Here is a 23,855-nt window from a genome sequence, read left to right as displayed (position 1 = left end):
TTCCTTTTTTTTAACCTTTGGTGAAATTTTTTAACCTTTTTTTAACCTACTCTACCATACATTTGATAACATCCCCAGAGATTAGCCAGGAGAAATATCAGGATGCCCTGGGAGAAATGTCTGTCTTGATGAGAACAAGAAAGATTCCAGGAAAAAAGGCTCAGTTCCTGAAATAAATTACAGTAACTTCAGGAAGGCAATTAAGTATCTGTTGAAAGATACATTTACTAGACTAGTGACTTTTCCCACATTTCCATAATTCAGATACTATATTCAGGAAAAGGAAATTAACTGGGGCTTTTGGATACAAACGGTGAGAAATGGGAATTAGTTAGCATTTACAAGCCTATAGGCACATATAGTTTTATGCTTCTGTAATTAGAGCTGTTGGTGAATCACTCCATTACCTTGATTGCTTTAGTTGCAGTCTTTCAAACAGGTATTTACCTTAAGCTTGAAGATAGGTATAGGCATGAAAACAATGCTGTCTTATTTAATCTATTGTCACATGTAGCCGGTAAATCAGCTTCTCTCTAACTGTAAGATAAGGAATGATACTATTTTGTTGGTGTGTGTTATTCTTGGAATTCTGCACCCCTGGGAAAACGTTGTCAAAGGTTGCATTAGCCATGCAGTGAGGCGGGGACAGAGAATCCAGGCACACACTCAAGGTAGAAAACCTGCCATAAATGTCCGCTGCCATTACTCTATGCATCAGTGCTTATAATTTCTAAGGAGCAAAACTGTCCATTGCTATTTTTAGTCCACTTACTTTCTTTTGAGGATAATGGTCATTATTCTGACATTTTGTTTCTTAAATACTTTCCCCTGCTCTGGAAATCCAAGTAGACAATTAGTTTTCCATCCAAATGTTTTCATACCTTCTGCACAGTTGGGCTGGGCTCATTTGCATTTAGTTTTCTTGGGAGGGCTAATGATTTGATTTTCAAAAGGTCAGTTGCTGACACACAACCTATAAAATACTTAGCTGTCCGAGATGTTTTTCACTCATTGCTCAAACACTCAGTTTAGTTTTGGTCTTTTTAATTCACTACTGAAAATCAGTTGCCTCAAGGAATTTCAATATTACATTACAGCATAACAAACTATCCAATATCACTAATGGCCTATTTAGGAATTAAATGCTTTTTTTCTGGTTTTAAGCAATTTCTAATTTTGATGAGGATCAGGCACCATCTATAAGGATGGAGTTAATAAGTCCCTGAAGGGACACATCACTAGCCAGGTCATAAAAATCATGCATGGCTTGCTCTTTCAGCCATAAGGCAGAAGGAGAACAAATACATCTATTTTCCCCCAGCATTATATTTGTGGTCTGAAGATGCTTGAAAAATTACAGTCATTATATTATGGTTGTTGTTGTAATTTTTTGCAACGTTTCTGAAATCTGGGTCTATCTATCTATCTATCTGGTATTTTTCTTTTTATGTCTTTTCCCCAAGAATTTACTCTCTAAGATGTCTTCTCTCAAAATTATATCCAAAACAGAAGGCAAGTGCTGGGGGTGAATATAATATACTATTTGAAACTTGGCCATGTAAGCTATTGTTTGGAAAATTCAGGCAAAAGAACTAGTTAGTGAGGGAAGAAGTTACTCAACATATTTGTTTTGGCTGCTCACAGTGATCAGATTTGTGGAATAATAGCTTTAATTCCTTGTGATAAAACATTCCAGTCCTCTCTTATTTCTGTGTTGTAAATATCCCCCAGTTTGACTAAGACAAAATTGATCTAAACGCAAATGTGTTTGCTTTGTCCTTGTAAAATGTGCGTGGGTAATGAGCACCTCAGGGGTAGATGGAGAGAGCACAGAGCAGCAGAGGAGGACATAAGAGTAGCGTGGGCTGAGGGCAGGATTTGGGATCCCACCTTCAAATCAGATGATGGGAAGAAACTGAAAAAACATCTTAGTGCTGGGAGAAGAGAAGCCCAGACAGTGAGGTGCAGGAGACTTGCTAAAAACTAGAGATAGGTGGGGAGGGGGGCACATGGCCTAAAGATGTTCTCTTCTGCAGGAGGAGGGAGGGGCGTGTATGATTAGGTGGCTGCAGGGAAGCACCTTGGATTCAGATCACTTAAAACCCAAGCAGATTCAAAAGATGTTCAACGTCGCTAATCATCAGGGAAAGCAAGTCGAAGCCACAGTGAGATATCACCTCACAACTGTCAGAATGGCTATCATCGAAAAGTCTACAAATAACAAATGTTGGTGAGGATATGGAGAAAAGGGAACCCTTGTACACTTGTATTCCCTTGTACAAAGGGAATATAATTTGGTTCAGCCACTGTGGAAAACAGTATGGTGGTTTCTCAAAAAACTAAAAATCAAACTACCATATGATCCAGCAATTCCACTCCCAGGTATATTAAAAAAAAAACAAACCAAAAAACCCCAAAACACTAATTTGAAAAGATACATGAACCCCAATGTTCATAGCAGCATTATTTACAATTGCCAAGATATGGAAGTAACCTAAGTGTCCATCAACAAATGAATGGATAAAGAAGACGTGGTATATATGTATATACAATGGAATACTACTCAGCCAAAAAAAAAGAAGGAAATTTTGCCATTTGCAGCAACATGGATGGACTTGGAGGGTATTATACTAAGTGAAATAAGTCAGACAAAGAAAGACAAATACTGTATGATATCACTTATATGTGGAATCTAAAAAATACAACAAACTAGTGAATATAAGAAAAAAGAAACAGACTCGCAGATATAGAGAACAAACTAGTGGTTACCAGTGGGGAGAGGGAAGGGGGAAGGGGCAAGATTGGGATAGGAATTAAGAGGCACAAACTATTATGTATAAAATAAGCTATAAGGATATATTGTAAAGCACAGGGAATAGAACCAGTATTTTATAATAATTATAAATGGAATATAACCTTTAAAAATTGTGAATCACTATATTATACACCTGTAACTTATATAAGGTTGTACATCAACTGTAATTCAATTTTTAAAATCCCAAGCAGATTCAGAAAGAACTTAATTTTCTCCAAGGAGAAAGGAATTAATGTTTGCTGAGCTCCTACCAAGGAGCCAGGTCTTCCACAGATATTATCTCATTTAATTCTGCATAGCATCCCTATGAAGGAAATTACAATAATAATAGCTAGCATTTTTTACATGCTTACTCTGTGCCCCACAGAGTGCTAAGTGCTTGTTTTCCATTGCTTCTTCATAACAGTCCTTTAAAATTGGGGAAACAGACTCAAAGATGAGGATAATTTACTCAAGGATGCACAGTTAATCAAGCTGCAATTGATATCCAAATATGTCTGACCCAGAGCACAGACTTCCTGGTTTACCATGACGCTTCTTCAGTGAGTGGAAAATCCACTGGAGATGGAAGAGTTTCTATCTGTTAATTTGCGGTACATTGTTTCTCGTGGGTAAGCTAGGTACCTGCCATTTACTTGCTTATGCCAAGTCTTTACCTAAATTCCTCAGAATGAAGTCAAGGTAATAGTTAAAGGATGTTCTTGGGTAGGGTTTCTGTGACTTATGAAGAGGCAAGGGCAAGGAATGGAAATATTTGGCCAGGCTCTAGCCCTCAGTTACCTCCTAATGATAAATAATCAAACACACAAAAACGAAAGACTCCAAACCTTTAACCCTTTGAGTGGTAGTGATGAAAGGAATGTTAGGAGAATATGGAAACCCTTGACTGGATGATACTTTGGAAAATGTTATTTCATTCAGCGTCCCGTGATGCCTCTGGGCTTCATAACTGCCATGTAATGATTAGTCTAATTCTGCTTCATAACTGTCTCCAAATGTGAGGAGAGGGTCTGGGCCTCTGAAGAGGAGGGCTTTTTGGAGCATATCTTTGTGTTGAGCTCGCAGATGGATTGGCCCTCCACACAGCCTCACAGGCTACTGCAGCAATATTGGGAGATATAGCCTGTGGGGGAGAAAGTTCAAAGACACCAGAACCCATGGGCTTGAGCAATGCAGCCCTGCTCCCCCCTCCCCATAGATTCCTGTGGGATTAAGAAAAACTTTCATCACTGGATTTCCTCGGCTTCTGATGATCCAGGATGTGGTTGTGATATGGCAGAGTGTGGTTATTTTGAAATGTGAGGTTTATGCTCAACTACCTCCAAGAATTCTCAGTGGGTGGCATTGCCTGTGCCTTCTCAGACTTATATGGGAAAAGAAGTGCGTTCAGAAAGAAGCTTCGTCTAGAAAATGTAGTCTTTTCATGATAAGTTATAGTTTTTATAAATGAGACAGTGTCATTAAGCTATAGTATGTAATGGTTTTCAGCTAGAATTTTGTGATGTGCTTTTAAAAACAAACAAACAAATATATCAGGTCTATAAAATGAACTTGCTAAATTCTGAACTCTTTTTTAAAATTTTATTTATTTATTTATTTGTTTGTTTATGGCTGTGTTGGGTCTTCGTTTGTGTGCCAGGGCTTTCTCCAGTTGTGGCAAGCGGGGGCCACTCTTCATCGCGGTGCGCGGGCCTCTCACTATCGCGACCTCTCTTGTTGCGGAGCACAGGCTCCAGACGCGCAGGCTCAGTAGTTGTGGCTCACGGGCCTAGTTGCTCCGCAGCATGTGGGATCTTCCCAGACCAGGGCTCGAACCCGTGTCCCCTGCATTGGCAGGCAGATTCTCAACCACTGCGCCACCAGGGAAGCCCAAATTCTGAACTCTTTACACCTTTTATTCCCCTTCAAAATGCCTCAAGCTTCATGCTATACTTTTATGATAAAGATTTTACTGCTTGACATGTTGGCAAAAAGAAAGAGGTGGCGTATGAGCTAAGACTTCCAGTTATCTGGGCATTAATTTAGGCTAATTTTCTAAATTTCAAGCTGTACCTAATGCCCCATCTGCCACACGAAGCGGGAAGCCACAGATGTCCTCTGAACAATTATTTAAAGGTAAGGAGTTTCAACACCTCCTTAGTTGAGAGAACACGAGAAGACCACCTGGGCATATAGAAACCATCTTCCATTTCAAAGTGGAGTTTGAAAACACAAAACACTCTAAAACATACCCTGAAATCATGCAAGAAAAGTAAGTTTTACTTCAGAAATAATTAGGAGTGAAAATAAATATGCCCTGGTTAAAGCCAAGGGGCTGGTTGGCAAAGGAGGAGAGTAAACTGCTATCCAGCTCTTAGACGTGTTTATGAAAGTGGGACAGGGCAGGACAATGCCAGTGAAACTGGGCCAGACTCTAGGTTCATAACCAGAGGTTGTCTGTTGTGACAATCTTTTTTTAATGAGGGCTCAAAAGTGTAGCAAAAAATGATATTGGAGGACAAAAGAAAAAGCCTCTAGAACCATCTATGTGGTAAAATGCCAGATACCATGGCTTTGACAATAATAGGAATTTTTTGTTCTGCCACTTTCAGAGTTAATTTTCTTCTCCTCTTGAAATCAGGAGGAATTACAAAAATCTTTTATATCAGATTTGCAAATACCAGTAAGTTACCCACCCCCACTCTTTCTTTATCAGCTTGCACGGTATATTGAATGAATTCAGCATATTTTCCTGTTCACCAAGCATAAATTATTACTAACTGTGGAGAGAGGCTATTTGAAAAGCTGTTTTATTTTATAGAAGGGGCTTCTTTTATCTATAAAGGATTCTGTTTGAAATCAACGTAGATGCTGTCTTATCTTTGTGACCTCAGGAAACTGAACTATGATGACATATTTCCATTCTAAAGAGGGCAATGAGAGAATTCACGCATAAACTGAATAAGCTCTGCTAATCTATTCCTGTTCTTGGATCAGGTTCCCAGCCTTTGAAATACTAGGAGAATCACCAGAGCATTTGTATGTGATATGACACCATCGCAAATTATCTAACGAGTGGGTTCTAACTGGCAGACTTCAGCCCTAGATGGGGGGGAGCCCTTCCAACCAAAATGCATTACATGTCTTTCATACCATAGCCCTTCAGTAATGGGCTGTTGCTCTTTTTGCCAGCCTTTCAGCTCTAGTGCAGTAAGTCATGACTTCCTTCAAAGGCGCTCTGTGATTCCCACACCTGAAAGGATTGTAGCAATTTGGTAAAGTATCAGTTTGAAGTAGCACTAACAAAATGTGTATCTATCCAATCATTATAGCTTTTATTCGCTGCCAAACAGCCAGGAAATTCACAAATAGTTTTCATGAGGTAGCACATTTATTCAGTCATTTAATCTGATGCCTGTCTTCTGCCTGGTGCTTTCATCATAAGAAATTGGGCATTGAACCATTGAGGCTGGCATTTAGCATTAACATGCTATATTGTACCCCTCACCATTTTGCTATTTCTTGGTTGCTTTTTCATTTTTTCTATTTATTTATATTTTTATTTTGGAGGAGTCCAGAAAGCATCAATGATTTCTGAAAACGAACATTTCTTTTTACTGAAGTATAGTTGATTTACAATGTTGTGTTAGTTTCCGGTGTACAGCAAAGTAATTTATATATATATATATGCACACATACATATATATTTTTTCAGATTATTTTCCATTAGTTTATTACAAGATATTGAATATAGTTCCCCGTGCTATACAGTAGGTCCTTGTTGTTTATCTATTTTATATATAGTAGTGTGTATCTGCTAATCCCAAACTCCTAATTTATCCCTCCCCCGCTTTCCCCTTTGGTAACCATAAGTTTGTTTTCTATGTCTGAGTCTGTTTCTGTTTTGTAAATAAGTTCATGTGTATCCTATGAAAATGAACATTTTTAGTGAAGCCGCTCTGGACTCTGACTTCTAACTATTCGGGCATTTGTGCTAAAGAAAAGAGATGGGGCATTTTGAACCTTGTGTGGTAAGGCAGAAGAGAATCCTGAAAGCCTCTTGGCTGTGAGCAGGGCTGACTCACACCCTTGGCTCTTCCACTCAGCAGGAAGCAGCTCTCGGAGGAGCCTGACTCACTTGCCAGGCGGCACGTGCATGAGGTTGAACAGTGAGACCAACTGCCGTGTTGGTTGTTCTCTCCGTGAAGAGAAAAGCATGTGAAAATTATTCATCCTCATATGTTAGGTCTTAAAATAGTTTGCTCTGTTGATCCATTTATAAGAAACGTGCAACCACTTTTCTCAGCCCACCTGGGTGAAAGGTCAAATGACCAAAAGCACTTTGTGGTAGAAACACATGAAGTTTAAAATGTTGGGGTCGATTTTGACTACTCTCCCTTTCTTGCCTGGAAATATCTCTTCAGTCACAAAATAGTTATCCCTGAACTTCCTTACTGTGGAAGCCACCTCATAACTCAATTTAGGCCCTTATAACCTCTCACCTGTATCACTGCCATGGCTTTTAAAGGGCATGAAGTGGTTAGGGTTCCTTGGTTGCAAGCAACAGAAACCAATTCTGGCTAATAGAAAGGAATTACTGGAAGGACACACAGAATCAGCAGGAGATGGGCAACTGGGTTTATGAATAGGTAGGAACAAGGCATCTCTGGAAGCCAGGAATCAGGAAGTGCAACACCTGCTTCCCAGCAGGTTGAGTCTGATTGGGGTCAGGACGGCTGTGGCCATGGGTGACGTGCGGCCATTCCTGCTGACCTTGCATCATTGGTTTAGAGTCCAAATGACACCTTTGTCCCTGGATGTGTTGGGGAGAGAAGAAAGAAAATCTGATCCCATGGCTTCCTGGGTCCCTGGAATTACCGTCCCTCTATGAGGACACATAACACATGCTGGAATGAGGTAAGGACCAAAAATAAAACTGGAGGGCCATTAGAAAGTGGGAAAGGATGCTAGGTGACACATATCCACGAGAAGGCATTTTCCCCCTCCAATACCTCCGCTCTCCAACTCATTTCAATTTAACAAACATTTACTAAGTATCAACCCTGCACAAGGTGCTGTATTTGGTATCAGGCATTCTGGGAAAAGGGGTCTTCTACACTTTGCTGCCAGTTGTGTTGCATTTAATGGGGCCAGGTACTCTGATGGCATTTTTTAAAGACTATTTTTTTTAGAACAGATTTAGGTTCACAGTAAAATTGAAAGGAAGGTACAGAGATCTCCCATATAATCCCCGCCTCTGTGTAAGCACAGCCTCCCCAATATCAACATCCCCCACCAGAGTGGTACATTTGTTACCACTGGCACACTTACATTGTCAAATCATAATCACTCCAAGTCTGTAGTTTACATTAGGCTTCACTCTGGGTGTTGTATATTCTGTGGGTTTGAACAAATTAAAAATGACATGTATCTACCTTTATAGCATCATACAGAGTATTCACACTGTCCTAAAGATCTTCTGTGTTATACCTATTTACCCCTCCCTCTCTCCAACCCTTAACCACTGAACTTTTTTACTGTCTCTACAGTTTTGCCTTTTCCAGAATGTCACATAGCTGGAATCATACAGTATGCAACATTTTCAGATTGGCTTCTTTTACTTAGTAGTACGCATTTATGTTTCCTCCATGTCATTTCATGGCTTGATAGCTCTTTTTTTAAAGTGATGAATAATATTCCATTGTCTGGATGTACTACAGTTTATTAATCCATTCACCTACTGATGAGCATCCTGGTTGCTTCCAAGTTTTGGCAATTATGAACAAAGCTGTAAACATCCACGGGCAGGTTTTTGTGCAGATGTAAGTTTTTAATTCCTTTGGGTAAATACCAAGGAGCTTGATTGCTGGACCATGTGTTGGGAATATGGTTTTGTAATCCCATGGTTTTCATTGAGGAGTGGTGATGAAGAACTGGCCACCTCTGACATGCATTCCAATGCTGTCTTCTGAGATTATCTGAAGGCTTCCTCCTGTGTTTCCCATCTGCATCTCTCTCTGGAGTTCTTTCACCCCCTAAAGTGCACTCCTCCCCTCCCTTCCCCTGTATCTTGGTCTTACTCTCAGCTACCTGTCAAACAATATCATTAAGATGTTAGTTGAAAGCAGACATAAGGGATCTCACTGGGATGCTGGAAATGTTCTATATATGGATTTTGGTGATGGTTGCCCATCTCGGTAAATTTACTACAAATCAATACATTTTACATTGAGAACAGGTGAATTTGACAGCATGCAAACAATACTTTATTTCAGTTGTTAAGGAAAAAAAGATGTCAGGAGATACTGAAGACTGGAAAGTGCACTCACTCCCTTGCTTGGAAAAGCCTTTTGGAGGGGAAGCAGGTGATGGAGAGTGGTAGAATGATGAAGGCAGGGTTTGACAAGCTCGGCCAGGGCACAGATGGTGCTGGGACTAAAGACAAACAGTGTTGGGGAGCAGCCTAACTAGTTACTTCTTGATCATTTGTGATCACTCTGCTTCAGGGAACTTGGGGCTCAACAGGTGTTCACAAGAGGTACCTTGATGCTGGTCCATGAGCTGAGACTGGGCATCACACACTGAAGGAGCTTCTCAGGAGGGGTGCAGAGCAAGAGGTGTGGTCTATTTCTTGTGAGAGAGGACCGCTGTTTTGTGTCCCCCTGTTTCCTCCCAATTGTGCCCCCATTTATCTCTGGAAGTTCACATGGGAGGAGAGGATCAACGGAGGTATGGCATACTCCCCCTCCCCTCAGAAGGTTTCCAGTCCCTGAGGTCTGTCATAAGAAAACGAAAGATAAACTGCCTTGTAGGATTCGAAGCTTTGCTCCAAGGACTCTAAATCCCAGAGACTCCATGACTCTGACTTGGAATCCTCTTCTCCACATGTTGTTTCATGGCCCAAAGACCATTCCATTGGTAGGATTATTTGTTTCAGCAGATGTCTCTGTGCTAGAAAGTCTGTCAAAATCTACAGTGCTTATCACAGCCAATCTTAATGATTTTTCCTGGCTTTTGGGGTCCCCAGCAACTATCTCCATCTTAACTCTGTGTTTTCTCTCACTACCCTTCACATTGTCTTCTCTGCCTGTACCAGGTTTTCCCTCTTCCCTCTTATACCATGTTCAGCCTTCACTGTTATCCTCTTCCTTGTCTGGGATGATTTCCCTTTACTTCCTTCTCAGGCTGGGTGAGGTGCCACTTCCTCTAAAGATCTTTCCCTGACTATTTCTATCCCACAATATTCTTCTATTCCTCGCAACCTAACAATGATTATAATCTGTATCACACAACTCGAAGTTGATTATTCTATTATTCTGTATTTTTCTTATTTTTTTTCCTGTTAAATCTTATGCACGTTGATGCCCCGCCCTACAAAGGTAGGAACTCTGTCTCTTATTCTTTGATATCTCCCACAGCATGTAGAGTTGTGTTAAGACCTTAAAAATACCCTGTTATTCTCTGCTGGGCTCCCTATATTTCACTGAGCTGTTACCCTGGGGCTGTGTGATATCCTTTCTCAAAGGCCACTCTCTACCTCTGTGTTTACAGTGATTTTGGGGAGGGTACTAATTAATGACCTCTCTGCCATGGTTTAATGGAGAATACAGCTTCTCTCTTCCCCAATAGGTCTGCATCAGAGGCAACCCTTCCTGACATTTTCTCCACTCTCCCACCTGCTCCTCTCCTTGGGTGAATGAATGGCTAATAGAAATGGCCAAAGCTTGATAATCCTTTCAGCAAATTATAAGAGGATGGACTTGTGTTCCTCAAAAGAAAATGGGCATAGGGACGTCCCTGGCAGTCCAGTGGTTAGGACTCCACGGTTCCACTGCAGGGGGCATGGGTTCAATCCCTGGTTGGGGAACTAAGATCCCTGCATGCTGTGCAGCCAAAAATAAATAAAATAAAATAAAATAGTAATTCCAAAAAAAAAAAAAGAAAATGGGTATATGTCCATGTCTCTCAAACAACAACAACAACAGCAAAACAAACCAAAAGGGAAATGGGCTCCAGCTTCTCTCTTTTCATTGCCTGCCCCTTGATCAGTGAGAAAGGCCACTTCCCACTTGCTTTCCCACTCAAAGCAAGGTTTTCCTATACTGATGATGGTGTTGGAGGGAGATGGGCATGTTCACTTTCTGTTCCAGCGTTTCTACCTACAACTAACTAGGAGTCTAGTCAGAACTCCCCTTTCCCATCGGCTCTGCCTGTCCTCAATTTGGAGTAGGAGATATGAAGCCAAACTACATACTCCAATCCAGCTGTTCCCAGGAAGCCTAAACCTCCAGCAAGGGGTTATTTAGGTGGTTGCTTAGTCTATTAATAACACTGATACTGGATGTTAATGCTTGGATTCTTGTTCAGATGTCTGTTCTGGCATCTCCACAGCAGTGGAGTGGAAGATGGGTGACTGTTACTTTGGGAGCCCTAATGCTACCTTAAACCCTAATATGAGATAAGTCCAGGAATTGGGTTGACCAGATGGTTGTGTAATTTTAGCTGAGAATGGCCTATCGTCTTAAGTAGGAATGGTCCATGTGGCATTGGAGGATGCATATATGTGTGCGTGTGGTAGAGCTCTCTTTCCCATAGCTATTCAGAGCATCTGTGGGCTGAGATTCTCAAGCAGGCCATCAAAACTGCCAGACCATAAAAGCCTACATTGGCTTTGGGGGGACTCTGCCAATTTGTGCAACATCTGATAAGATGTTCCTGAATTTGTGGTCATCTATGCTATTTAATTCCCTTCCAAACCTCTTGGCCAACATCTGAAACATCTTCCACATCCTGGTCTCCCCCAGCCAGTGTGGAAACAGCTGACAGTGACCTGTCGTTGGCAGCACAGTGCTGGGAGAAATGAGACCCAAAGTTAGCATCCTTTTCAGACGTGAGGACGCATTTCAACATACATGCACAGGCAGTAGAAATATACCCAAACCGGCATTGTCCCAAATCTCACCGCTGCCCATTTAATCTTTGGAAATGGGGCCAATACCTCTCTAGGTTAGTGGTTTTGTGTCTCTTGGCAGTCATTTCCTATACTGGAAACTTCTCCGCCTCTCTCCCTTTCTAGTGGCAGACACACTAATGACTGGGATTGTTCAGGATTTCTGTGAGGCCTCCCTGAACTCTGTACCTTCTCCCGACCCCAGATGGTTCTACATGTAAAAGAGAGAGACGGTGGGATAAAGCATGGACCCTGGAGGGCCTTTCCAGCAGGAAACACATTACCAAGCTTTGTTGGCCTCCTGGCTGAGAGACCTGTTTGCTTTTATTACTAAAACTCCATATTCATAAGCAAAAACCTAACAACAACAACAGTCATAATAACACAAGACTGTGCTCAGACAAGTCGTCATTTCCTGGTATGGAGGAGCAAGATGCACCCTCCCGCCTTGGCCCCCTGCTTGCATGGAGGTGAATGAGCTTTGAAAGCCCTTTGATTCTGAACGAGCAGCAGAATGAAAGGGGCTGCGTTGAAAGTGGGGAGGCTGAGCCAGCTTGCTGGCCCTCCAGCATCCTCACTGAGCCCAGCGGTGAACCTTTTGGCTCTGCCACTGGCCTGCTAGTTAAATGCGACCACTGAGCAATCACTTGACAGGATTTCCAGCTTATTAAAAATGGAGTGTGGCCACCAGGGATTTGAACAGAATGGTAATAAAAGAGAACCTAATAAAAACTTAAAAACGTGCACAGGCACATTCCAAGGGAGTGCAATCTTAACACCACCGCACCCCCAAGATTAGTATTTGAAGACCCAGGATGAAGAAATGAAACTAGAGCTATAACACTGAATTGTTCGCCCAGCGCTTTTTTTATTTTCCAAAATTGTTTTCTCAATGAAGCATCAGTGATTGCTTGTTAGGTTGCTTATACCTAATTTACATTTTATATATTTCGAGATGTAGGCAGGCACTCGTATAGATCAGTAAAGGAATATAAACATTCAGACATTCAATAACAAAACTGTGTCTTCTAATTTTAATGAATCAAGTATGTGGCACATGTAGGAAAATCTTACTGTCAGCTTCTATAACCTTGGATGGCATAGAGCTTATGACAGGGTACCATTTATCTGTCACTGCCCTCACCTGCTAATGAATAAAAATATAAAAAATAGTTTTTCTGCAAGCCTCCTGATACTGTCGTTTTGCTACTTCTCTGTGGTTTCTTCGTAGGTAACCTTAAAAGAGATCTGGTTTTCAGTGTAATGATTGAAACATGTAAGATGTCCCCCAATTTTATTATATAGGTGACTGTTTCTTGCTACCTATTATTCAGCTACCTTTTCTACATTTTCACATTTTCCTCTGGAAGAGCAGTGCTGGCTCCCCTCTTCTGGAGCACTGAGAGACTGTTGGTGCCGTATTTATTACACCTGCTTCTCGATGTGAGTAGGGTTACAAAGAGGTCAGCATAGGGATTATTGAGTCACCCTCGGATTGGCCACTGGTGACTGGTAGCTTCAGCAGAACATCTAGGAGTCAGATTCCAGAAGCCAGATTTTCCTTATCAGGCAGAAGGGTGCGGTGGGGAGCGCTGAGCACCAGCAGGCAGGGGACCCACCTCACTCTCCCTCTTCTGCTAACAACTGTTTCACTTTAGACAAGACCTTTCATGTCTTTGTTCTTCTATCTCTTCATCAGGGACATGGGGGTGGGTGAGGGAGGGCTTGATAATCTCTAGGCTCGGCTTTGACACTCTGATCATTTGATTAGAGAATCAGAAAAATCTGAGAGGCTCTCCCAGGCTCGGCTAGCTCACTGCCTCATGTGATAACAATTCTGTACCAACAGCACTCCAGATAAAAGGCAACCTGGTCCAAATCAATGATAAAATAACTTATTTAGGGAGTGCTTTCTATGTGGCCTCTAACACATATAACTGAAAGAAGGATCTCCACTTATTTCCTGCCCAGAGATTGAGGAAGAGGCTCCGTGCCCCTGAAGAACCTAGGGGCAGGACAGGAATAAAGACGCAGAAGTAGAGAATGGACTTGAGGACACGGGGAAGGGAAGGGTAAGCTGGGACGACGTGAGAGAGTAGACTTATATGTACTACCAAATACAAAATAGATAGCTAGTGGGAAGCAGCCACATAGCACAGGGAGATCAGCTCGGTGCTTTGTGACCACCTAGAGGGGTGGGAGAGGGAAGGTGGGAGGGAGATGCAAGAGGGAGGGGATATGGGGACATATGTATACATATAGCTGATTCACTTTGTTATACAGCAGGAACTAACACAGAATTGTAAAACAATGATACTCCAATAAAGATGTTAAAAAAAAAAAGCAAGGGGCTGTGTGGAGGTTTGTTCACCATTATATTCCAAATGCCTAACAAGGTGCTATAGGAAGTGGATAAATATCTGTTGAATGAATGCATGAATGAAACATTCATAGGGTCTTTGTGTGGTTAAGGATATTTAAGAGATCTCTGGCTTCCTAATGGGTCAGTTTCTGATCCCAAGAAAAGCCCAATGGGACATAATTTGTAAATGAGGGGAAGGGCCAGGGAGGGAAAGGTAAAGGAAAGGAATTAACATTGCTCTGAATAATAATATGAGTCTGGCTGCATTGTGAATTAAGACTCAGGAAAATATTTCTCTTCTTCACCACTGGCAATTTCTGAGAATGAATGTTATGTGTATGTGTGTGTGTGTGTGTGTAAGGAAGAGAGAGACAGAGGCAAAGACAAACAGAGATCCAAAGTTACCTGCTGACAGCAGGGATAGGCGTGTCTTCAGCTTACCTCTTGAAGGGGAACCTACACCTCTTCTGTGTTCTGTTGCCTGGCTTAAGCATGTCAAAGCCCCAACAGACACACACCTTGGGACAAAGGCCATTGTGATCTAGTCTCCTGAAGGCACCTGGTTCTTTTTTTTTTTTTTTAATTTTATTTATTTATTTATTTATTTATGGCTGTGCTGGGTCTTCGTTTCTGTGCGAGGGCTTTCTCTAGTTGTGGCAAGCGGGGGCCACTCTTCATCGCGGTGCGCGGGCCTCTCACTATCGCGGCCTCTCTTGTTGCGGAGCACAGGCTCCAGACGCGCAGGCTCAGTAGTTGTGGCTCACGGGCCCAGTTGCTCCGCGGCATGTGGGATCTTCCCAGACCAGGGCTCGAGCCCGTGTTCCCTGCATTGGCAGGCAGATTCTCAACCACTGCGCCACCAGGGAAGCCCCAGGCACCTGGTTCTTAATCCAGACTGAGCATCTCAGACCTGGGATGTACTGCTTCAGGAGAGGGGGATCCTGTGTGTAGAGAACGGGGTTTCTCAAAAGGTGGTCAGGGAGGAGAGCAGGTTAGAAGGAAGTTGCTTTTGAAGACAGGGGAACATGGGAGTAAAGTTAGGATCTAGGATTTCCTGAGATGTCACCGTGAAAAGTTGAACTTCTTGGGTTTTCTGGAATATAAGACAATTTATGTTTAGTGCGAGGTTGAAAAATGTTCTTTTCTTTCTGGTGAAATTTCTCTTAATTATTCTAACCTTTCAAGAGATTCTGACATTCCTACTACTGCCATTTCAGGAGATTAGGAACAGATCAGGAAAGAATAGAAAAGTGTATTTTTATTAAAGAGAGCTTCCTTATTTGTTTCTTTTTTTGCTTACTTACCAAAGAAGCAGAATCCTACAAACTCAACTTTGGTACTTACGAAGGTCCAGGGAGGCCCAGATACATGCAATGAATCACTGTGCCCAAAGAGTGCCTGGGTTGGTTACCATTTTGATCACAATACTCTTTCAAAATCAATGCCTATAAATGAGTTTCACCAAATTTTTGAGCACCTAACATTTTCATGGTGTAATTAATGTTATAGATGTGGGAAAAGCAGCTGTGGCTTCTTCAAGGACCATGCGAACTCAAGCAGTTACTATTACTCGAGGATCATTATTTGCCCAGATAATCCTGAATGCCTCTTTGGCCATAATTGGTTACTGAATTGGACCAGAATTAACAACAAAATCAGCTCAGGAAAATAAAGACCAAAGATTTTTTTCTCATTTAAAAGGAAATATTTTGGAAAACAGGAAGATTTTCTGGTGTGTCTCGCTTTTCTGGTCTCCTCATTCAGTAGGTCATCCTGAGCTCCACAGTAATTGCTGCTTACCCATGGATTATGAAGATTTGGAGAGGAAAAGCTGCCAGTCTAGAAAATTCTGCTCTTGTCTGGTAAACCAAGGAACACAGTGCTGGTAGCTTAGAGTGCAATTCAAGCATGAAAATAGAAATTAAGTCAGGCCTGGACACTAAAAGCTGCTTTTTCCATCAGGCAAAACCATTCTTCTATAATGGTTCAACTTCTGAAGCCAGAAGTTGTTTAAATAAGAAAAACTGGTTTGGGATGTTTCTTGATTTTTGTTGGCGTTGCTGCTAAAATGGCTTTATATTCCTTTAGAAGACATTACAGCCCCGTCTCCATAGCTTAATTTGAATATATTTTTTCAAAGGGATGAATTAATGCCCTGTTTTGTTTATAATTATAAGGATCAATGGCTGCCCCAGGCCCCCATAAAGCCAGGGGTCTATTTATTGAGGAAAAGAAAGCAGAAAAAAACAAGCTGCTTTGCCTGGAGGGCTTCTACAGGCTAGTGGTTTGAGAGTGGTTTCTCTCTCTAATGAGTATAATATTAAAATTAGGTGGGTTCAAGAGGTTTTATTTTTGCAGTATTTGAACTATATATACAGACATCTGCAAATGCTAATCATCTGATTTTGTGGGCACAATGCACTGTTTGTGCTCATACATATGCTGACAGAATTGGTTTTATGTACCTGCTTCTTCTCCTGTCTCAGCTTCCTTCTATCTTTTTATTTTGTTTTAATGTGCAGGCATTTGCTGAAGTGTAACCACTCAGAAAGCATCTGGGCTCACATGGATTTTAAAACTGAACCCACATTTTAAGTTTCTCACCTCTTGATCTGGATTAGAAAAAAACGAATCCATCACAGTAACCAATATTAATGGTTCTTTCACATTCCAAAATGCTTACATTTGCTCCTTGATTATAATCCTCAATTTGGAGTTTGGCTCCCTGCTTTGTCTCAGATTCCCAGGGGCCTTACAATAACGCTGAACATTTGCATAGCACTTTTAAAGCTCCTTTCAAATCATTAATTAATTAATTCATAAGATGTCTTTTCACGACTCCCATTTAATGCCTCCATAAGCAAACTGGGCCAAGCAGAGGTTAAGTGACTGGCCCAGGGCCACCTGTGGATTTGGTTAAGTCCTTTCATTCATTTTTTTTTGAATTTCCAGGAAGAAAGATACATTTTAATTCCAGTGTTCACCCAAGTTTGCAACTTCAATATGACACTATCAGGATCAGTCAATGAACTTGGACAATCTGGGGAGATAGTTGCTCTTTGGGGAGTGTTAGGTTTTCAAGTAGAAATGAGAATGCTGTGACTTCTTTTTTTTTTTTAATTAATTAATTAATTTATTTATTATAAATTTATTTTTATTTTTTGGCTGTGTTGGGTCTTCGTTTCTGTGCGAGGGCTTTCTCCAGTTGCGGCGAGTGGGGGCCACTCTTCATCGCGGTGCGCGGGCCTCTCACTATCGTGGCCTCTCTTGTTGCGGAGCACAGGCTCCAGAGGCGCAGGCTCAGTAACTGTGGCTCACGGGCCCAGTTGCTCCGCAACATATGGGATCCTCCCAGACCAGGGCGCGAACCCGCGTCCCCTGCATTGGCAGGCAGGCTCTCAACCACTGCACCACCAAGGGGAGCCACAACTATGACTTCTTAAGGACATGGTGACCTTCCTGATCCTCAGGCTCAAGCCAAGCCTTAGAATAGAGCTGAGGTCTCCAACCTTTTCTTGATGAGGTATTTTTTGAAACTTAAGAATTATGGCCCAGGAAGGAACTGGGATGCTGATAGTGCAAATTGAAGACAGGACAGGAAAGGCTTTGCATCTTGGTCTTCTTCCCAGGAGACCTTTCCAAAGAAGGGAAAACTGGGGTGGCAGCTGGAGTGCAGAGCAAGCAGGTAAAAGTTTAAGATTGATAATATGCCTTTTGCCTCTTCAGGAGCCCATTGGTGAATATAGGAATGAAGGAACGCAGGCTGGGAAGGCTTTCCCAAACTCTCACCAAATGCCTAAGAAAATCATGCTTTTCCTCTCTGTGTCACCCCTGGGCTCTGCCTGCAGTACTCCACAGGGCTTCAGTAAAGACCTGTTTAATTGGCTGTTACCCTGAGCTCAGAATAGCGTCTGAGTTGGGGAGAAAAGCTGTTGCTCTGGAAAAAGAGCAAAGAGAAGGAGGAAAACAGAGACCCAGGGTGAGGAGGTGCGTCTATGCCTGGGAAATGGACCGGAGAGAAGAAGCCAGCTCCCAGAGAGTAATAATCACTTCTGAGATAGTCACTAGGCGGCCTTTACCCAAGTGTCCTGAAAGTACTAATTGGGATGTCGTCTTGGTTTCCTGGAGCCTGCTATAACAAATTACCACCAATGTGTGGCTTAAAACAACAGACATTTATTACTTTAAAATTCTGGAGACAAGGAACCCCAAATCAAGGTGTAGTCAGTCTCAGAGGGAGAATGGGTTCCATGCTGGCGTCTGGTGGCCGCCAGCAGCCATCTTGGCTTCTGATGTATCACTCAATCTCTGTCTCCGTCTTCTCCCCGGGTGTCTTCTCTCTGTGTCTGTGTGTCTCAATCGCCTTTTCTTTCTCTTCTAAAGACTCTAGTCATTGGATTTAGGGCCCACCCTAAGTCCAGGATGATCTCACCTCTCCTTAACTTAATCGCATCTTGCAAAGATCCTATTTCCAAAGAGGTTTCCTTCGCAGGTACAGGGGGTGAGAACTTGGAGGTATCTTTTTGGGAAACAACAATTCAACCCAAGACAGACGTCATCCTTCAAACCTTGGGTCTGGGGAGGAGCTGAACATTCTCTAGATACTGCACACCTGGGTGTCTCCTGTGAATCCAGACAGACTGACAATGAGATTTTCTGGAGGCAGAGCTGACAAATGCTTCCTTCTGCTTCTCTCCTATGCTGTTCTATCCACCCAACTCTCCAACCAACTAGAAGGAGGAATTGCTTGGAATTTCCCAAGAACCCTCACTGCATCTCGTGTGCACGAGAAGGGTCTACTGTGTCATTCTGTTCATGAGACCAGGCAGACACCTTCCCTTCCTCCTGGCTCTAACTCTGACTTTAGGCGCATGGTCTAGCAGGGAGGCTAGCTCTATGATTCCTGGATATAGGGGCCTTGAGGGTAGAAGATCATTCTTTCTTTGACCATGGTAATGCATAGGACACCAATCTGGGTCCTCTGGAAGTATCTTTGTATTGCCCTGATCCTCCTGTTTCGTCCCCAAATACCCCAAATCTGCTCTTTGGGGAGTTCCACAATCCTCCCAGCTGCCCAAGTTAGTAACTTAGTGCTTCATCCTGGGATTTTCCTTCTCTCCTGCCCTACATCGAATCAGTCCCTGGGTCATGCTGAGTCCCCAACTTTCTATTTCCTAAGCCATCCCCTCCTTTTCATCCTCTTCAGCCCTGTTATCTTTCAGGCTCCCATCACAGTCTTGTGTGCTATTAACATTGGTTGTTTATCTGGTTGGCTTGCCTCCAGCCAATCCTTCCTTTCTATCCACCTGCTACTCTACTCTACAGCAGTGTTGATGCTTCTGCCAATTTTTCGGTATTCTCTTCCTTTAAATCTTCCAGTGGCTTCCCTGGCCAGATTAATGTCCAAACTCTTTAGCAGGCTACAGAGCTCTTTATGACAAACTCGACTGCTGTCCATGAAGCAGACAAGCCTTCTGCTAAAAGGACCTCTGGGTGCTCTAATCTAGGTGCCTATGCACATAGCTGACAATGCCTCCACACAGACCAGCACTTTCTCCATGTCCTCCTGCTGCTAAACAATCAGGAATACCCAAGAGACTTTACTTTTTAAACCCAGGGCATGAATATTTTGGGTGACCTATTTGACTTTAAAAAACTTACCCTCTTTTTTCTCCCCCTGAAATCTCATCTCCCAGAGCCTATGGTGTGTGCTGGATTGGGTTTCCTGCTTGGCAGTAGAAATCTTTTCCTCTGTGTGCTCAATCATTGGTCCCTTAACCTTTGCTTATTTGAAAATTTATCTCTAAAGCCTTATATTTCTTCCATTTTCCCCAAAGCTTCCTGGGTTCTACCTATTCAAAATTTTTTGGAGTTCTCTGAGCATTCATGCTTTCATTCCTCCGTGCCTTTGCCCATGCTGTTCCCTCTTCCAGGAACACCAAGTGCCCTGTGCATACCTGAGTCTTCAAACTTAGGGGTTAGGTCTTCTGACGCCCCCAGGCAAGCTGAGGACCTCCTTACATGGCATTCCCAGGGCAGTCTAGGAAACACTGAGAACAGAACCTAGAACATCTATCCAACCTTAGAGAGGAGTTTTTAAAACTGTGTGTCAATATCCCATTAGTAGGTGGTGAAATCAATTTTTAAAATGCGATAGAACAGAAAATATCAAGTACATTGCATTTAGTAAGGGTCTGGTATGTGGACTTTTGTTGTTGCTGCTACTGTGTGTATGCGTGCGTGTGTGTGCGCACGTGTGTTCTGGGTCTAGGAGTATTTCTCACTGTAAGTCATGGGCACTAGACAGTTACTTGAGTGGCAGGATCTCGCCTGCATCATCTTTGTACGCCTTGGCCCTGGTCCAGTGTTTGCAGAGGGTTGGCAGTCAGCAAATGTTGGGTGAATGAAGTGACTCAGTGCAGCTGTGAGAATCCTGCACAAAGTTCTCAACACATTCTCAGCAGACCCAGAAGAGTCGTGACAAAACACTGAGGATTCTAGAACCACTTGCTGGCCCTACCCATGTCTGCAAATAGTCAAAGCCAGAAGTGCGGAGTGAGTCATGCCTGTGTCTTCTGTGGGTTACAACTCAGCTCGTATTTATTTAGCATCTACCTCTTTGCCACATGCCATCTCATTTAATCTTTGAAAAATGCTGCAGTCACGAAATTCCTTTTTTTAGTGTGTGACACTGCGGCACAAAGAGGGTTAAATGTTGCTTCGAGCTGTACCACAAACAAGGGCTGCTTGAATTTGCACCTTCTATCACTTAGGTGAGAGTTTGTTCTTTTGTCTCAGGAGGTGTATAGGTCAGGAGTGTGGCAGCTTCTGGAAGGCTGTGGAGGAGTGTTAGTGTGGAGGAACAGGGCAGGAGGGCCACTTACTCAGTTGCGGCACTGAGGAAACAGCCACGCAGAGAAGAAAAACATTACCACACATGGGTGACAAAGACTCGTAAGGCCTGCAAAGAAGTGATTTGAGGAGGCGTGTCAAAGGACCATTAACCAAAAAGCAGAAGACATGGCTGTCTAAGTATGACGGGAAGGATTTGTCATACAGTTGTACCGTCACGGATGGGAGCCATCGGCAGCTGTGCGCGCTGCTCATACATTAAACCCACAATTGTGGAGATTGATTTGGGATCCTGGTCCCTGAAGCCCTCTCCTGCCTGCCTTCACCTGCCTGCTCCCTCCTTCCTCCCCCCTCCCCCTCCCCCCTGCCTGCTCCTCCCCCCGCCCCCCCACAGCCTACCTCCTACTTCCATCTGGATGCCTCCGAACAGATGTGGACAGAGCCATATGCTCCACGGCTCTGACTCACACTGCTGTGCTTCTAGGTTGGCTCACATGGGCTTATGATTAGTGTTTATTGTTATCATCTCCAAGTCAGATGGTGGTGATGGTTATCGACTTGCCCAACGCAAATCTCTCTGTTAATTAGGAGCCTTGCACACAACGAAAGGAATTCACTGAAAGACGAATACAAAATATTTGTACTTATTCATCTAAAGCAGGCAAGTACACATAAAAAAGAACGAAATAATGCCATCTGCAGCAACGTGGATGGACCTAGAGATTATCCTACTAAGTAAGTCAGAAAGAGAAAGACAAATACTGTATGATATCACTTATATGTGGAATCTAAAAACATGACACAAATGAACCTATCTATGAAACAGAAACAGACTCACAGGCATAGAGAACAGACTTGTGGTTGCCAAGGGGAGGGGTGGGGGAGGGTTGGATTGGGAGTTTGGGGTTAGCAGATGTAAACTATTATATATGGAATGGATATACAATAAGGTCCTACTGTATAGCACATGGATCTATATTCAATATCCTGTAATAAACCATAATGGAAAAGAATATGAAAAAGAATATATATATATAAGTGACTCACTTTTTTGTTCACCAGAAACTAACACAGCATTGTAAAGCAACTATACTTCAATCAAATAAATTTAAAAAATAAAAATAAGATGGCCAATTACAAGACTGTGTCCTTGGCTCTGTCCTGTTGAACATTTTTATCAGGGACTTGGATCAAGACATAAAAGACCCACTGATCACATTTGCAGTTGGCATGAAGCTGGGGAGGACGGCTAATAGGCTAGCTAAGAAGACTAGATTTTTAAAAGATCTTGACAAGTGGAGCGAAAGGCCAAAACCAACACAAAAAAATTTAATAAAAAGAAATTTAAGGTCCTGCACTTAGAGTAAAAAAAAATCTGCTTTAAAAGCACATAGGCGGGACGGAAGAGATCTATCTTTGTAACAGTTTTAAAGAAAACAAGTAAGGACTCTAGCCCCAATATGAATTAACCACAAAGGGGATGAGAGTTAGGTGTCCAAATAGAAGCACAGTCAGTGTCGTTCCCTGTGAGCCCTGCACAGGCCCAGCCACATCTGCAGGACTTTGGGTGTCTGGCACATTTAAAATAAAAATCAGAGTATGTGTCACTTATTGATTGAAAATTCTTTTACCAAATTCCTCTTCAAAAATTACCCGACTAACAAGGGTTAACTGCAGCTAATGAAACATGATTAGGTGTATTTGAAAAACCAATATTTTCTCCTTCCAACATTCCCCTAAACCAGGTAACTCATCTAAATAGCCTCTGGTGCATTTTCCCACACTGTTATTCACGCTGATATAAATAGGTCCAAACAAATCCATATGCATATGAGATTTTCAAGGTAATTGTTTTTTGCAAAGCGGATCCTGCAAAACCCATTACTCTCCAACTTTCTTTCTTCAGTTAAGGATACACCATCAACACCTCTCTGGGTTAATGTGTATAGATAGATCTAAAGTATTAAGAAATAATGCTTTTGGCTTCCCTGGTGGCGCAGTGGTTGAGAATCCGCCTGCCAATGCAGGGGACACGGGTTCGAGCCCTGGTCTGGGAAGATCCCACATGCCGCGGAGCAACTGGGCCCGTGAGCCACAACTACTGAGCCTTCGCGTCTGGAGCCTGTGCTCCGCAACATGAGAGGCCGCGACAGTGAGAGGCCCGCGCACCGCGATGAAGAGTGGCCCCCGCTCGCCGCAACTGGAGAAAGCCCTCGCACAGAAACGAAGACCCAACACAGCCATAAATTAATTAATTAATTAATTAATTAAAAAGAAATAATGCTTAATAGTCTATGATATGGATGTGCTACTATTTATTCAGTCTTTCTCGCTGTCACATTTTAAGAGGCATACTGGCAAATAGGGGAGGGGATGGCTTTCCGGGGTGGGAAGATGGAAGATGGGGCTAGAAGCCATGACATACAAAGAAGGAAGCATCCAGAGATATTTAACTGGGAGAATGGTAGGTGGGTGGCTGAAGGCGAGGGGGGATTGAGGTCATTAATTAATACTGGGGTTTTTCTCAACTGAACTGGTAAGTCAGTGATTCCACGTTTAGTGTTGGGTTGCTTGTCAGGACAGGGCTAAGGAAGGGGAGAGGGCAGGACCCTGCTTCCTTCTGGTGGTTGGAGGGCTGCGCAAAACAACAGCTTTGGGGTTAACAGGCCAGCCCACCCCCATCCCCGGTCCCCAGAGAGCTGGCGGGCGCGGAGCCACCTCCTCAGTAAGCACATTATAAAAACATTAGGCGACAATAATAAAAATAATGACATTAAAAAGAAAAATCATTGTAGAAACCAAACAAACCCAGCCCTAGAGCTGAGACGGGCACCGGCCGGGATGTTGTTGGCATGCTCCGGAGAAATGTGATTTCGATGAATTTCATTGTCAATGTC

General features: G+C 42.7%; 2 protein-coding genes across 2 annotated transcripts in view; both read left to right on the top strand.

The window, feature by feature from the left end:
- The window catches only part of SPACA1 (sperm acrosome associated 1), a 208,680-nt gene that overhangs the window by 69,409 nt on the left and 115,416 nt on the right, over positions 1-23,855 (top strand). The gene's annotated exons all lie outside the window — the stretch shown is intronic.
- Positions 1-23,855, top strand: part of LOC309666518 (uncharacterized protein) — a 138,111-nt gene that overhangs the window by 57,272 nt on the left and 56,984 nt on the right. The gene's annotated exons all lie outside the window — the stretch shown is intronic.

Source organism: Balaenoptera physalus, assembly GCF_965194825.1.
Source record: "Balaenoptera physalus genome assembly, chromosome: 9".
Lineage (NCBI taxonomy): Eukaryota > Metazoa > Chordata > Mammalia > Artiodactyla > Balaenopteridae > Balaenoptera > Balaenoptera physalus.
This window is presented reverse-complemented; position numbering and strand designations above follow the sequence as displayed.